The following is an 18,012-nucleotide window of genomic DNA, read 5'->3' as shown; positions in this document are numbered from 1 at the left end:
TCGTGAAACTGAAGGTGATCAAGCAAGGCTGGAGTAGTGTCCTTAGGAAGTGAATGAAGGCCAAGTTTAACATGGGCCCCTCCACAAAGCCAAGGTCATTAAGGGTTCACACCCACCGGGAAAGTTGCAGGTAGTGTGAAGTTAATCTGCCATAGCAAGTGCTGAAAGCAGACTCCTGGAGGCGACAGAGAAAAGGGACGCGTTCCATACTGGTGGTCAAAGGAATGATCAAAGAAGGAGGCGTAAGAAGGGTGCCCATACATGGCAGACAAATGGCATGCATACCTGCTGAGGAGAAAGTCACAGCGGTAGGACAAAGGTAGTTCAGCAGCTTCAGCATACTGACTCTCAACCAGGCTAGTGTAAAAGGTTCCAGTGACCAAACGGATGCCACAATGACAAATGAGACAGCGTAAGAGGGACGGATGTGCAGACTCATAAACAAAGCACCCGTAGTCAAGTTTCGAACGGACAAGAGACCGCTACAAATGGAGCAGCAGGGTGGTTCAATCGGCACCCCACGAAGTAACATTGAGGAACTGAAAAATACGGCGGGCTGACACTTAAGACACATGGGAGGACTAAGAGTTTCCTATTAGGCATGAGCCCCAGGAATTTTGTCATTTCAACAAATGGAAGGGCAACAGGCCCAAGATGTAAAGATGGTGGGAGAAACCATTTGCACTGCCAGAAAGTCATACAGACAGTTTTGTCAGCGGAAAAACGAAAGCATTTGTCGATGCTCCAGTAGTTAAGACAGTCATGGCACCACTGAAGATACCGCTCAGTGAGACAGGTCTGTGGAGAACTGCAATGTATGGCAAAATTGTCAACAAAAAGGGAGCCGGAGATGCCCAGTGGGAGACAGGCCGTTATAGGGTTAATGGCAATAGCAAAGAGGATGACGCTCAGGACGAAACCCAGAGGCACACCATTTTCCTGGATAAAGGTGTCTGACAAGACAGTACCCACATGCACCTTGAAAACTCAGTCTTTTTAAAATTCCTGAATGAAACATGGCAGGCAGCCACAGAAGCCCCATGTGTAAAGAGTATAGAGGATACCAGTTCACTAGCAGGTGTGATAGGACTTATCACAAATCGAAAAATACGGCCACAGTCTGGGGTTTCCACAGAAAATCATTCATGACATGAGTGGACAAAGTAACGCGATGGTCAACTGCAGAATGCCGTGCTTGAAATCCACACTGTGCAGTCGTTAGAAAATTGTGAAACTCAAGCTACCATACCAGTCGGGCATGAAGCATACATTCCATCACCTTGCAAACGCAGCTATTGAGAGAGATAGGGTGGTAGCTAGAAGGAAGGCTTTTGTCCTTAGTGGGCTTCGGTATGGGTATGATGGTGGCTTCATGCCAAAATCCAGGTAATGTGCCCTCTGGCCAGATGTGGTTGTACATGTTAAGCAGAAAGTACTTGCCCGCAAAAGAAAGATGCTGCAACATCCGAATGTGGACAATGGATAGCCCTGGGACAGAGGATCGAGATGAACTGAGAGCATGATCAAGCTCCCTCATAGTGAAGGCAGCATTGTAGCACTCACATTTCTGAGAAGAGAAGGGCATCGCCCGAGCCTCCCCCACTTGTTACTGATGCAGAAAGGCATTCCAAAAAATGGCAGCCAAAGGTGTTGGAGATAGCAATAGGGTCCACGACAACATAGTCTTCTACGGTCAGGCCGGAAATTGACAAATGGATCTTGGTCCCAGAGAGCCGTGGGAAGTTGGAACACATGACAGAGGAAGGTGTGGAACTGTTAAGGATACAGGGTACTTTTTATGACTAATAAATTCTATAGTCTCTGCTGATTACATTGATACATACATTATAAGGTTTCACATGAAAAATGACCTATATATACCAAATTTTAAAATTTGGGTCATGTGTGCCACCATGTCCCCTATATTTCTGTTACAGAAACCAATATTATTAAAAAAAAAAAAAAAAAAAACTGGAGTTCTTGTTTCCAGCAATTATATACACAATATATTGTACATGTTGGTAACAGTGCAGGTTTCTAGTGTTTGTATATGATAATCTTTGCTAGTATTTGCTTTTGTTTCACTGCAGCAGTTCGTTCACATGTAACTGAATGTTTGTTGCCCAAGTGCTACATATATTTTTGGAAGTACATATCCTTTTAGTGTGCAATAAATAGTACGAACTATGCCACGCATCGAGAAATCCAACAAAAGGGAATTCCGTGGTAACCACTTCACAAAGTAAGCAAGCCACACTGTTGAAAGTAACCTATGTATCAGTTCTGTGAAGAAACTCCCACATGGCACGCCTCCTGGTGATTCAAATTTTTGTGTTAACAATGACGCTGTTTGTAGTGGATTTTTGTTGTTGATGTGGGCACCTTATCTTCTTTGACAAAGGAAGTGGTAAATGTAAACAATGCAATGGTGTAGGCTGTCTGGAAATAGCTGAACAACAAAGTAGCAGGAAGTGTTCAGTGCCAAAATTAGTTCTGTGTAGATCCTGCAATAAACCTACCTCGAAAATGACTTCGAACATTGTGCGTAATTCATATTATGTGACATGATGTGAATTTGAAATTAGTGTAAGCAACGCGTGCAATAGGTAAAGGAAATAAAAAGACTGCTCAAATGTTTTGTGGATTGATAGACCTTCCTCCACCTCCCAGTAGGTTCAGCAAGTACATAAAAATACTTTTAGGTGCCTTGACGGTTGTGTCTAAAGCATCTATGAAACATGCAGTAGAAGAAGCTGTAAATATTAGTGGAACCAGGGACATTGCTGTTACACTTGATGGGACATGGCAACGTTGAGGACATCATTCCATGAATGGTGTTGTAAGTGCCATTTCTCTGGAGAATGGAAAAGTAGTTGATGTTGAGTGCTTATCTAAGTACTGCCACACCTACCATAGTGACACTGAATGACATATTGAACATCAGTGTCCTAAGAACTATGATGGTTACGGTGGAGGTATGGAGTGTGATGGAACTCTAAAAATATTTCAGAGGTCAGTGGCTGTTTATAACGTTAGATATACGAAGTACCTAGGCGATGAGGACACTAAAGCTTTCTATAAAATTAACGAGTTCAATTTTATGGTGATATCTTGGTAACAAAACTGGAATGTTGTGGACATGTGCAAAAGAGGATGGGTGCTAGACATAGGAAGCTATGAAGATAAATGAAAGGAAAGTTGCTATATGTTGGAAAATCTGTCTGGACGAGGCAGGTGGACAGAAACTGAAATAGACCTCCTTCAGATTTATTATAGACTGGCCATTAGACGAACTGCACCTCTGAATGATGTTACAGCAAATGAGAAAAGCTGTATGGACAACCTACTTTCATAAGTTGTCCATAGGTGACCACCCTGTACACACTTTGTCCTAAAGGAGCAGATTCTTGGTGTGGTTACAAAAAGCAAAAGAAAGTGGTTCAATATACCATCATAAGCATTCTGTTCCTGAGCCTGTTATGAATTAAATAAAACCAATTTTTTAGAGCTGAGTGATCCTGTTTTGCTTAGTAAATGTCTTCATGGGGGCACTCAGAATACAAATGAAAGTTTCAACCGTTGCTTATGGGAAAGATTACCCAAGAATGTTTTTGTAGGACTAAATACATTAATAGTTGGTGCACTAGATGCAGTGATGTGTTCCAATGATGGAGTGATAGGAGGGATGGAAGTCCTGAGAAATTTAGGCTTAAGATGTGGCTCTAATATGGAAGATCAATTTCTTTCATGTGGAAGACAACGGGAGCATGAAGCTGAAAGATTTGCTCTTTAAGTTATCAAAGAAGCAAGCAGTGCAGAAAGAAATGCCAACAGGAAGCTAGAAGATGAAGAAATACTGCAGGATGAAGACTGTGCTTCAGGAATGTTCTGAGGCACAGTTTAATTGAGTCATATCTTCATTCACGATTTCCCCACAAGTTGTATTTTTCAGGTACAAATATTTCCTAAAGTTTATAAAGCATTGCTTTATTTTTTTCTGTAACTTCAATAGTCTATACTTATGTAGAACCTAAGCTTTACTGCATAATCAACTAAATTATGGAAAAATAACATTTTTATTGGAAAAACATTATAAAAATTAAAATGTAAGATATGATATTTTTTATCCTTGTAATATACAAAATAGGTAGAATTAAATAGATCTAGTATCTCAGCCATCACGTCATGCATATCTGGTAAATATTTGGTCTCCTTAAAATGCATAAAATTGGATTAAATGGTACCTCAATTTGAGAAAGTCATTTGGGAAAAAAAGCATCAATTTCTTTATAATTTTTTTAATAAGCCTAAGAAGGTTCAAAAATATTCAAAATACTTTAATTTGTTTAGAAAGTGTGCTGCATTACCTGATATCAACAAAAAATCTGTAAAACATTTACATTATAAACAGTGCCTGAAAGAAATAGGTGTTGATTTTTACATAATATTGAGCCAGAAAAGTACCCTGTATCTTTAAAAGAACTAGTGAATGAAATCCAGCTAGCTGTTATGCTATCCCGAACAACGCGACATCACTTTGCATGCATCTATTTATAATGAATGCAGTTTGCTATTGTAGGATAATTGTTCAAATTGCGGAAAGCATGTCTCCTTGCACGAATCGCATTGCAGCACGCCTCAGTCCACCAAGGGACTGGGACATAGCATGGTAAAGAGTAAGTGCAAGGAATGGAATGTTCTGCAGCAGTAAGGTGGAGTAGGAGTCAGCAAACAGATAGCACATGGGAAATGGCCGCTTAAGTAGGCCTCAGAAAGAATGGGCAAGTTGGGCAGTGCAAAAGGATAGGTGCAAATGGGAATAGGTGTGTGAGGAGTCAGGAAGGAAAGTGGCTGCTCCAGTGTTAAGGCAGAAGAGGCTGGGTTGATGAAGATCAGCCAAGAGGGCACCTCTGAGACAGGTTCTGGGAGAACCCCAAAGGGGATGACGCACATTAAAGTCACCAAGTAACAGAAATGGGGGAGGTAGCTGCCTAATAACCTGAAGGAAGTCTGCCCTGGTGACATTGAAAGACAGAGGGACATAAATGGTACAGATGGAAAAAGGCAGGTGGGGAAGGAAATGGTGAACTGCAACATCTTGAAGATGTTTAATCGGGGAGATGAGTTGTCTATGAACATCATCTTATTTGAGCAGCATGACGCACCTATGAGATGGAATGCTGACCTCAGGGGGGAAGGTCAAAACAACCCGGCAAGAAACGTGAAAGCTCAAAGAGGTTGTGAGGGTGCAATTCATTTCCTGGAGGCACAATACAAAGGGACACTGCAATGCTAAAAGCAGCTGTAAATCCTCTTTGTGGGAGCGAAGGCTGCAAACGTTCCATTGGAGGAGAGTCATGATGATGAAGAGGAGTCACCTCGGCAGATGCCAAGTGGCAGCCTGTGGAGAGTCACTACTACAGGGAACAGACACAGGAGGATCCTGCTCCATGGGGTCCACAGAAATATCGGATCACCTGTGCTGTAGGTCTGTGGGTCCATTGCTGAGAAACAGTTCGGGGTGCGCACGGAGGCCAGCCGGGCAAAGGTATCATGTGGCAACGCCATCAAAGAGGATCTTCGAGTCGACGAAGGAAAAGACAGTTTTCCTTTGGTGGACTTCTTCAAGCCATTCCGGTTAGAGGAAGACTCTGGCATTGTTTGGCTGGAGGGATGTATGAAGTCTTTATGGGAGTGCTCCTTCTGTCCTTTCCAGCCTACCAGTTGTGTAGCTGGTTGGTTGGTTGGTTGGTTGGTTGGTTGGTTGGTTTGTTTGTGGGATTGAAGGAACCAGACTACTAGGGCCATTGGTCCCTTTTTCCACGAACTTTAAACACTCACGAAGAATAAAAACAAACAATGGAGATGACAAGACATGACACAGGACAAGACAGACACAGATAGAGACCAGAAGACAGGAATTAAAATCACAACGAGAGTGTCAGTGGTTGGCCGACTATAGAAACAAAAAAGGAAAGCCAACCACCAAGAAACGCACTAAAAACCCCAATCTATAATCGTACACTTAGATCAAGCGATAAAAGCCCCCTGCACGAATAAAACTCAAAACTAAATCTGCCAGGAAGCGTATCAAGCAGCGCAAACATCTGCCTGAGTGGAGTTAAAATCGGGCAGTCCAAAAGATGTGAACCACCAGCAAAGCTGATCCGCAGCGACAAAGTTGGGTCCTCACGCTGCAGTAAATATCTGTGTGTTATCCAGGAGTGGCCAATGCACAGCTGGGCAGAGGACAACAGAGTCCTTGCGAGAGACCCATAAGGACGAGCGCCACGCACCAGTAGCCTCCATGATGGCCCAAAGTTTGTTGGGTGATGGGATGCCTACATGACCAGGGTCCACACAAAGACCGTAGAGCGGCCGCAACAGGTCAGAGTATGAAGGGACTCCTGGATAGCCATCACCAGACAAGAGCGAGGGAAGCACTGGTCGATAGTTCATAAACTGCTCAGGGTGTCACTACAGATAACGAAGGACTCACCTGAGCAGGAGTGTATATACTCTAGGGTGCGAGATATAGTGACCAGCTTGGCAGTGAAAACACTGCAGCCAGCCGGCAATGAGTGTTGTTCATAATGATCCCCTAGAGTAAGAGCATAATTGACATGACCAGCAACCATCGAACAGTCAGTATAGACAATGTCAGAGCCTTGAAACGCGGCAAGGATTGAAAGAAAGCGGCAGCGGAGGGCCTCAGGAGGGACTGAGCCCTTCAGGCCCTGTGCAAAATCGAGCCGAAGGCAGGGGCGGGGCACACACCACGGGGGTAAACGCAGAGGGGCTCAGGAAATAGGTGGAAGAGGGAAAACCTCAAGCCCAGAGAGAAGAGCTCTTATGCGAACCACGATCTTTCACCCTGATCGGGGCCGCCATTCTGGAAGACGGACGATCGACTGAGGGAACAGGAGACGATAACTGGGATGCCCGGGCAAGCTACAAACATGTGTAGCATAAGCGGCCAGTAATCGTTGGTGCCGAAACCGCAATGGTGGGACACCTGCCTCCACAAGTATGCTGTTGACAGGGCTTGTCCGGAAAGCTCCAGTGGCGAGTCAGATCCCGCTGTGAAGAATGGGGTCCAGCAACTGCAATGCGGAAGGGGATACCGAACCGTAAGCCAGGCTTCCATAATCTAGATGGGACTGAATTAACGCCTGGTACAGCCATAGAAAGGTACACCGATCGGCACCCCAGCTCGTGTGACTCAAGCAATGAAGAGCTTTAAGATGCCACCAGCATGTCTGTTTATGTTGCCGAATATGAGGGAGCCAAGTCAAATGGGTATTGAAAAACCAATCCAAAAACCGATGTGTCTCCACCACAGCAAGAGGTTCACTTTCAAGATAAAACCATGGCTCAGGGTGAAAAGTGCGTCGCCGGCCGAAATGCATAACGCAGGTCTTGGCAGCCGCAAACTGGAAGCCATGCGCTACAGCTCAAGACTGCACCTTTCGGATAGCGCCCTGCAACTGCCATTCAGCAACTGCAATGCCAGTGGAGCTGTAGAAAGGCAGAAATCGTCAGCATATGAGGAAGCTGAGAGATGTTCCCATCGCCACAGCGAGCCCATTAATTGCAATCAAAAAGAGGCAGACACTTAAGACAGATCCTTGCGGTATACCATTCTCTTGAACTTAGGAGGAACTATGGGAGGCCGCAACTTGCACACGGAAGGAACAAAGCGACAGAAAATTTTGTATGAACATTGGGAGCGGACCCCGAAGACCCCCCAACCATGAAGCGTAGAAAGGACGTGATGTCGCCATGTCGTATCGTATGCCTTCCACATGTCAAAAAAAGACAGCAATCAAATGCTGATGGCGGGTAAATGCCGTACGGATGGCAGACTACACGCACACCAGATTATCGACAGAAGAGCAGCCCTTACGGAACCCACCCTGAGACGGAGCCAGAAGGCCCCGAGACTCAAGTAGCCAACTCAACCTCCGGCTCACCATGCATTTGAGCAACTTGCAAAGAACATTGGTGAGGCTAATGCCACCTACAGTGGGTTCTTGCCAGGTTTCAACACGGAGATTACGACGCTTTCGTGCCATTGTGACGGGAACTCACCCTCAACCCTGGATACGGTTGAAAAGGTCTAAGAGGCGTCTGTGGCACTCCACAGAGAGGAGTTTGAGCATCTGACAGTGGATGCAATCTAGCCCGGGAGTCTTATCAGGGCAAGCGGCTAGGGCACTTTGGAATTCCCACTCACTGAACAGAGCATTGTACGATTCAGGGTGGTGCGTGTGGAATGAAAGGCCCTGACGTTTCAACTGCTCTTTCAGGGAGCAGGAGGCCAGTGGGTAATTTGCAGAAGTGGAACTCTGAGCAAAATGCTTCGCTAAGCGGTTTGCAATTGTGTTGGAGTCAGTACAGACTGCTCCATTCAGTGAAAGTGCAGGTACACTGACGGGGGTCAGATAGCCATAGAGTCCCTAATCTTGGCCCAAACCTGCATGGAGAGGTACGGAGGCCAATGGTAGAGACATACCTTTCCCAGTACTCCTGCTTGGGTTGGCGAATGAGGCGGTGGGCTCGTGCACGGAGCCGTTTAAAGGCGATGAGGTGTTCCAATGAGGGATGCTGCTTGTGATGCTGGAGTGCCCGTCTGCAATCTTTAATCGCCTCAGCGATCTCGTGTGACCACCAAGGCACAGTCCTCCTCCGAGGGGACCCAGAAGAACAGGGAACGGCAGATTCTGCAGCAGTAATGATGCCGGTGGTGACTGAGTCAACCACCACATCAATGGCGTCATTGGAAAGAGGCTCAATAGTGGCAATGGAGGTTAGCAAGACCCAGTCAGCTTTGTTCATAGCCCATCTGCAGGGGCGCCCAGAAGAGTGACGCTGCAGCAATGACAGAAAGTGGTCATTATCGCACAAGTCATCATGCACACTCCATTGGACAGATGGTAATAGGCTACGACTGCAGAACAAAAGATCGATGGCTGAGTATGTGCCATGTGCCACACTGAAATGTATGAAGGCACCATTATTTAAAAGAGAAAGGTCGAGCTGGGCCATACTTGCTCAATGACGCTGCCTCAGCCTGTTGTCACTGATCCACCCCACAGAGGGTTAAGGGCAATGAAGTCGCCCAGTAACAGAAAAGATGGCAGCAATTGGACTGTAAGTACAGCCAGGACATGCTATAGGACACCACCGTCTAGTGGAAGATGGAGACTGCAGACAGTAACAGCCTGAGGCGTCCACACCCAAACACTCTAAAGGTGTTTGTATAGGGACAGACTCACTGTAAAGGGAGAGAAGGACATAAATGCAGACGCCACCAGATACCCTCTCATAAGCTGCACGGTTCTTCTTATAACCCCGATAGCCATGGAGGGCGAGGGTTCGGATCGCCGGAAACCAAGTTTCCTGAAGAGCAATGTAGAGGAAAGGGTGAAGGCTGAGAACTTGTCAGAGCTCAGCAAGATGGTGGAAAAAAACTGCTACAGTTCCACTGGAGGATGACATTGTCCATGGCCGAGAAAGGTGTGATGGACCGAGGAGGCAGATTACACCATTGGGGTACCTGCTACCACCGACTGAGTACCTGTGCGAGTGACATCCATTGTGTCTGAGAGTCTGACGAGATCTAGGTCCTCAGCGGACATCAGAATCTCTACCTCGCCCTCGGACGCAGAGCTTGTAGGGTGCGGTGGGGTGGGTGCCACTACAAGTTCCTTCGTCTTAGAGGTCTTCTTTTTGGACTCGTCTCGCTGCTCCTTGGGTTTCACTGGCTGAGAGGGCTTCACTGATTGAGTCTCCGGGACGGAGGAGGATTGCGAAGCTTGTGGGCACTTATGCCACTGCCAGGCGTCATCCTTCCCACTTGTGGAAACCTGGAAAGGTAGGGATCCAAGGGATCCCTCACTAGTGAGAGGAGGAGAAGAAGAAGAAGTTGGACACTTCTCCAGCTTAGAAGTGGGGATAGACATCCCCGATGGGTGGGGTATCTTGCCCCCAAGGTAGGTGGCGCAGGAGCAACAGGGTGGGTTGCGCCTCCCATGGGCAAAGGGGCATGTGGAGTTGTACGGCTCGGTGAGCCCACTGGAATTCGCTGAAGTGATAGGGCTATTACGGTTGTCGTAGTAGTGACATATGAGGAAGTCATTTGCACAGGATGGAGTCATTCATATTTCCTCTTAGCCTCAGTATAGGTCAGTCAGTCCAGGGTCTTATATTCCATTATTTTCCACTATTTCTGTAAGATCCTGCAGTCTGGTGAGCAAGGTGAATGAAGCTCTCCGCAGTCAACACAGATGGGAGGTGGGGCACATGAAGTATTGGGATGTGATGGGCGTCCACAATCTCGACATGTGAGGCTGGAAGTACAGTGGGAAGACATATGACCGAACTTGCAGCATTTACAGCACCCCATCAGAGGAGGGATATAGAGCTTGACATCACAGCGGTAGACCATCACCTTGACCTTCTCCAGTAGTGTATCACCCTCAAAGGGCAAGATGAAGGCACCAGTAGCAATCTTATTATCCTTCAGACCCCAATGAACGCGCCGGATGAAATGAACATCTAACACACTAAATTGGTGCACAGCTCGTCATCAGACTGCAAAAGAGGTCGCTATGAAAAATAATACCCTGGACCATATATAAGCTCTTACGGCGTGTGATGGTAATTGAAACATCCCTCAACTCGTCACAACCAAGTAACCTTTGACTGGGCAGAGGATGCCATTTTTATCAATACTTACCCAGAGCGCATTTTGGACATGCCCTCCACCTCCCCAAACTTGTCCTCTAAAAGCTCTACGAAGAATTGGGGCTTCATAGACAAGAAAGACTCCCCATCAGCTTTCGTACAAACTAGGAACCGGAGCGAATAAGTGTCACTACCATCCTGAGCCTTGCACCCCTCCCATGGTGTGGCCAGGTAGGGGAACGATTTGGGGTGGTATTTCTAAGTGTTGAATTGAGCCCGAGAATGCTTAGAGACTGCTGGCAGCTAGCCACCAGCAAGAGATGAAGTATCACACTTCATTGCGGGTCATCCGCCCTGATGCCACCAACTCCGACCAAGGGCCACCTGGCAGGATGGCCATTGCCGAGAGTCCCAATGCCCTAGGGAGATAGGCATCTACTCCTTGGCATATGTGGGCAGTTTACAGCACAGGCATCAGCTGAGCGATTCGTGTGTTGCCAGGGGGGTACAACCAACAGGGTACATGGTGGCCCCGCCACAACGGACTGGCTACCGTGCTGTATATTAAGTGCAAGAAAGTCCATGGTCTTCGCCTCCGCAAAAAGTAACACTGCGAAGTGCATGGTGTAAATCACACCCAGGAATGTATCCTCATCCAAGAGATGGAAAACGAGCGGGATGGCAATGCGACGATGGGAAAGCTGGCTAAAGGTCTCAATGCACGATGTAAGGCGCAATTCCCCAATTGACTCGCTCTTCAGAAGAATTTCGAAATATGAAGGTGAAATCTGAGAGGGGACCATCACATATAGGCTGAAATGTTTGAGACTCCTTTTAGTCACCTCTTAAGACAGGCAGGAATACCGTGGGCCTACTCTAACCCTCGAATCCGCAGGAGGCTGTGTAGCTTCACCCCTTGAGGTGAGAGTTTGATGGCTTGTTGCACTGCTGGACAGGGGGATGGCTATGCTACCTTGACACTAGATGACTTTACAGCCTCAGAGCTGAATTTGAGGTCACATGTCTGCGTGGCCATGTCTGTTATGGAGTGAGGGTTAACAAGAACAGAACAATAGGTGCCAGACGGGAGAATGAATGGTTTGAGACTAGCCAATAACTTGCAAGTGACTTTTTCCTTTACCCAGATCCCCTGGACAGCCCGCTCATCAATCCGAGAGAAGGCAGGATAGCCACCATGCAGTTGATACAGTGGGGAGGAGGAGGTGGACAATCGCCCTCATGCGCATCCCTACCACAGGTTACACGTTTGGCTGGGCATCAACAACACATTCCAGTGGGGTTGAAACAATGACGCTGGTAACATCACATCGAGTTCGGAATGTACGACCAGATTGTGATAATTTTATAGCCTGCTTTGTTCTTGGACAGACCACTCTAACACGAGAAAAAGAGTGCGGTTGGGCACTAATGGAGAATCTACCTTGCCCATCACCTGATGGACGGCAATGACACCCTGATCTGAGAGGTAAGATTGGATTTCAAACATGGTTAGACCATCAAGCAGCCTAATGTAAATAACACCACAGAAAGAATTCAAAGTTCTATGGGCCTCAACACAAAGAGGGTAGCTATAGAGAAGTGAGGCAGCAAGCAGTCGTCGTGCTTGAGAATCAGAAGTAGTCACCAAAAGCAAAGTGCCATTCCATAAACGAGAGCAAGATTTCACAGGGCCAGCAAATGCATCAACAACTTTCAGAATAATAAACACATTTTATTGTGGCAAAGGACTGACCGTCTTCAGTACATGAGATCATGAGCAACTGTGGTGCAGCAGAAAAAGTCTTTGAATCATTAGCCTCATTACGTTTACATTTCATAGATGTTGATTGTGAAGATGATTGGCTCATTGCGAGAAAATCCCCATGATTGCCAGAATGTATAATGATTGAATGGCACACTCCTTCCAACTGAGGCGACTGTTCACACCTCAGGTCGCACCTCCCGAACACCTGACACAGGAACTAACCAGCAAGTTGGGAAGGTTGCAGCTTAGGTAAGCACCCCGCCCTGGGCCTGGCTTGTACCAGGGGGGTACGTGCGAAACCTACCTGTCGATCCGGGGCTGGGAATTACATGTTGCCCAGTCACCAGTTATGCGTCAGACGCATGGGCCGGCCTTCAGGAGTGCACATTGAGGAAGAAGTAAGAGAGAAACCTCAAACGCTGAAGCGGAGTAATGAGAGGAGTAGGGAAACAAAAGAAAGGAAAAGGGAGCAAAAAACAGTGGTGAGACTGTTCTTACAACAGCAACAGACAATGCACAACACTCAACAACATCCCAGATGCGTTCCCCAAGGGACTGAAAAAAAAATAGCAAGAGGATAGATATGCATCATGGAAGGGAAAAGATGCTGCAAAAATTGGGGTCCCGTGGTAGCCAAGCAAAAACCTGTCAAAGAGCTTTGGGCCCTCTGGGGGAAGATGAAAGCTGATGATGAGTGGCAAACTACAGCTCACTTCAAGTGTAAACCCAATGAAAGGATGGATCCTGACTGCCTTGTACAAATCATGAAATACACATTATTAATAATGGTGTGGGGAGCAATGACGTACCAAGATGTTGGATGGCTGTACTTTGCTCAGAGAGCAATTAACAGTGATCAATACAAAGTTATGATTTGGCACCCTCTGCTGTTCATTGCAAGTGATACCTTCCGGATGCACAGTGGATTTTCCAAGAGGATGTGACTCCATGCCTCACATAAACAAGTTGAGTTTTGGTTATTTTTTGTTTGTAATATAATTTTCAAGGTTACCACTGTTACATATCATACAAATCTATAATTTCAGATTCGTTCTCTGATGACTGAATTGGGTATCAAAGAACTTCTGTGGGTGAGATATTTGCCAGAACTTAATCCAACTGAGAATTTGCGGTGGCTGGTTGGGAAAGGAACTCAGAACAAGAAACCTGGGAAAAAGAAGAAGAGGAAGATGTTTGAGGTGACTGTGAAAATGTAGCATCGTGAAATTTACATCAGTACCATTAGAAAATTGATCTACCCCAAGCCTGGGAGTGAAAGCTGTTTTAAGCACTAACCAGTGGGACCAACAACATACTAAGATATATACGTACTGTTGATATATTCCCTTGCATTAAAACACTAGAAAATCTTCATTATAACTTTCCTTCTCACTTGCAGAATATCTTTCTTTAATAAATATTTCAAATTTCAAAGACAAATGGGTTTTTAGACGTTCTGCACCAAAAATCTCAAAATTCTATATGGATGTGTAATACCTTAGAACAGTAGTGTAAAGGAGTCTTGCACTTTTTTCCAGTTGCTTGGGACTTTGTGCTGGGTGAGAAATTCACGATAAATGCCAAGAACGAGGCCACTGCCAAGTACTCTTCATTAAATTGAACTGACATTCTATCTGGACCTGGCGACTTATTTGTTTTCCGCTCTTTCAGCTGTTCCCCTGTGCCAGGGAAGCCTGTTATTATGTCGTCCACATTAGGGTCTGTGTGATGGCATGTTTGTACAATTCTCCTGTGTGAAAACTTTCTTCACCAAAAATTTAAAACTTCGAATTTCGTTTTGCTGTCTTCTACCTCCACTCCAGACGGGTCAACAAGTGACTGGATAGAAGCCTTAGAACTGCTGTACAATTTTACATAGGACCAGATTCTTGACCAAATCTTACGCTACGGTATTATGGTTGTGGGGGTTGTATGCTTCGCACATGGATCTTTTTTACAGATGTACGAATCTCAGTGCAACAGCCTTTGCTTCCTCAGCATTTTCCAAATTCCTTTGTTAAATATGGTGGGTCTTTTTGCTCCTTAATCCACTTACCTCTCCAGAGCGCTATTTGCATTCTGTTCAAACACTGCCTATAATTCCTCTGTGTCAATTATATTGGGAACTAAATGATGTCAATTCATTATCTAAGTGAAATGCTAACAACTGCTAATCAGCTCTGTCTTGTGGAAAGACACAAAATGTCCATAGGTGAAAGTACCGTTGCATTTCAAGTACTGGTAGATGTAGCTGGTCACTGATAGTCAATTACATGTAAGACAATTTCTGACAGCCACTTCCTTTTGTTAATTTATACATAGACTTGCCCAACATTTAAATTAGAAACAAGAAAAGGACACTATAGATACCATCCCAGTACTGTTGGCTGAAATACGTGCCTGAAGATAAAAACATTACAATTTGAAGCGCACAAACAGGGAAAAACTGGATTTTCTAATGAAAACTTCAGTAGAAAACGTGGGAAAATAATGAGAAGTGGAGTTACAGGATCTGACTGCAAAACAAAACTTCACTTTCTATATATTAAATATGAACCTAAATTCTATAAGTAACGATTTCATTGTGATGTCAAAATGTGATAACTGCAGCAGCTTATCAAATAAAGATAACCTAAAATGCAATGACTGGGAAGAGTCAAATTTTGTAGCAGAAACAACTGCAGTAAAACATTTTACTTCACACCCACATAGTACATTTTAATGACTAAAGACTTGGAAAATATTAGTGACCACTCTTGACAGTTTTCCCTTCTACTTTCATGACAAAAGTCTCCTTCAATGTTTTAATGTTTTCAACACTGCAAGTTACCAAGTCAGTATCAGAGAAATCAATGTAGTGGACACCACCACCTCGAGAGTTGCTGTCACTCTCTCCCATTTGACTGAAGAATTTGATTGAATGTGTGCTTTTTTGGTAACTGCTTTGATCTTTTGTCTTTTGCTACTGCATCTAACTGTTGTTTGACAGGTGTACTGGTAAGGATAGTTGATTTTCGTTTCTTTCTACCACTTCCTCTTTTCCTTGCGTCTGTCTTTACCAGTACGCCAGTCAAACAACAGTTAGGTGCAGTAGCAAAAGACAGAATATTAAAGCAGTTTAAAAAGCATACATTCAATGAAATAAACCCTTCAGTCAAATGCCAAATACTGGAAGAAAGCAACAGCAACTCTCAAGATGCTGATAATGTCCACTACATTGATTTCCTCCGACACTGACTTGTGCACAAGTGGTGATGAAAATGTTGAAACAGTAAGACGGGGAATATAGTCACACTTACACACAATGTGTAATTTTTGTTTGCAGATCTCATCTGATGCCTAATATTTTCCACACTGCTATCTGCAGGTTTGTTAGTATCTACTGCCAGTGAGCCACTGGCTGTTTCTTACTGAAATGATAGAGGTGTCCGTTGCATATGATAAAAAATCTTTTTCAGTAAGTATGTTTTAACTGAAAGGTTCAATACCACTAACGTTATAGCCTTTCAAGGTATTGGACACAGTAGAAGCCAAAGAATATGCTACCCCTACAAGACTGCAATGTCTCTCACAGTAATTCTGGGAACATTAGGAGGTGTTCCTATTAACATCATATTCTTTCATCAGCAGCTTGCTGGTGTTAACTGAACCGGTCCATTTTAACCCAAATTTTTTGGTCCAGTTAACCCCACCGTCACTTTATCAAAAACCTTCAAAATAATGGGAAAATAGTTCATTGTGCAGCTTATATTTCACGGAGTATAATAAAGCAATAAACACTCAAACTCACAAGTGGTGTACTATTGGTAATTAAAATTTTAATGTCATTTCTTATACATGGGGGAAAATTGCACATTTTAATGTCCATCTGCGAATGAAGCTAACTTACATTGGCCATGTAAATTCGAATAGTACTTCCAACCTAAGCAAACAACTTTATAGTACGAAAACAATTTTCCCTCTTGAATTGTTAATTTTGCGATAGTCCAATTAACACCGCGGTTTATTTAACCCCAACCTACCCTACATCTCAACTGCACTGAAAATTATATGCTGTGTACATTTGATGACAAGTATTCTGTAAGGTTGCATCTCAATGATTTTACCACAAGTCATCGTGTTATTCGCCCAAGAGGCAGCAGCTGTGGAATCATAAAGTCTCGTTTAATTTACTATCAGTTTTACACAGTTATTTGTGCTTACAAGATTTTAGTTAACACAGGCATAAACATAAAAACCTAAAGGAATGTACACAGTGTTCCTAAAAAAAGCTTCAGTTACAAATTATTCGTAGCATGTAACAGCATACCGTTGTTTACAAGTCTCCGTCAAGTTACGCCCCAAAAACACTTTGCACCCCTCTCCACTGTTATTAATGTGTCCTGTCCTCAATTATTCCTGCTCAGAGATAGAGTAACACGTGTACATTACAATAAGGTCTTTGCTTATTTGCTGTCGTCATACTTCATGTTTTATATTATTTTGTAAGGCCAATTTACACTGGCTGTCACGTCATGTCAAAGCATTCTACAATGCATTTCAAACATGATTTCAAATGACGGCATTCACACACGCAATGAAGGGACCATCACGTTACGTCAAGTCAATGGCTTCTCGGGAAGATAGTTTTGACGCTGTCATCCTTTGCTAACAAAGAAAGTTAACCTATTTTCGCCGCGCTCACACGTAATCCCTAGGTGTGGATTTTGCGCTTTTGTGTCTAATTAATATTTTTTATTATTATGCTTTGTTTTCGTATCAAACTGCAGTTGTTCCTAGTCGACTTTTGTCTGTTCTTCCAAAACCGAGGTCAGATAGGTGAAATCGAAAAATTATTTAAGTTTTATAATAAAAGAACAGAGCTGATACCACACTGAATATAAATAAGAACATAAGCTGGTGAAGCAGTAATCATTAAATAACCTTTTAAGTGAAAAAGTCAGCTCTAATGAAGGAGAAAAAGTAGTCACTTGTAACGTAATTAGTTACGTAAAAAAGTATATAACAGCCCAACGAATACGGCAATGCTTGACAACTGTTAAATGTGGCTGGGAATTGGATATCTGTCCTAATCTCCTTCTGTCCCTCTTTCTGCGTATCTCTTCCTCACCCTTATCTTTGTCCATTTCCTCCTCTCCCCCCGCCCCCCACTCTGTCGATAACCTCATTCCCCTATCTTCCTCCATTCCATCCTCCCTTTCTCTCTTTCCGTTTCCTCCTTCCCGTCTGCCTATCGCCTCTTCAACCCTTTCTCTGACACTGTGCTCTGTTTACTGTTATTTCACCAAAACTCTGGTTGGGAGTTCAGTTCCCTTATAATGGAAAGGGGAAATGGGTGGGATAATTGGTATGTGAAATCCAGTTGCTGGATCTGTGAGGATAGTAGCATCAATGATAGTATTTTGCCTAGTTTTAATCTCTGAATGCCTAGGATCCCAATGATTTGATGATCCAGGTTCCATAGTAGTTATCTAATCATAAGTCAAAAAGCCATTGAAACTACTTTCCTGTTTTGTGTTAAAACTAACTGCAAGGCAGAAAACAAAACAGCACATTGT

The 18,012-nt window shown here is 44.3% G+C and overlaps 1 protein-coding gene across 1 annotated transcript in view; it reads right to left on the bottom strand.

Annotated features, from left to right (window-relative positions):
* Nucleotides 1–17,032, bottom strand: part of LOC126266800 (LITAF domain-containing protein) — a 69,307-nt gene extending 52,275 nt beyond the window's left edge. The window contains exon 1 of the mRNA XM_049971342.1: nt 16,764–17,032. The gene's annotated coding sequence lies outside the window, so the exon portion shown is untranslated. The remainder of the gene's footprint in view (nt 1–16,763) is intronic.
* Between the last annotated feature and the right edge of the window lie 980 nt (nt 17,033–18,012).

Source organism: Schistocerca gregaria, chromosome 4 (genome assembly GCF_023897955.1).
Source record: "Schistocerca gregaria isolate iqSchGreg1 chromosome 4, iqSchGreg1.2, whole genome shotgun sequence".
Lineage (NCBI taxonomy): Eukaryota > Metazoa > Arthropoda > Insecta > Orthoptera > Acrididae > Schistocerca > Schistocerca gregaria.
The sequence above is the reverse complement of the archived record's forward strand: the minus strand, read 5'-3'. Positions and strand labels throughout refer to the sequence as shown.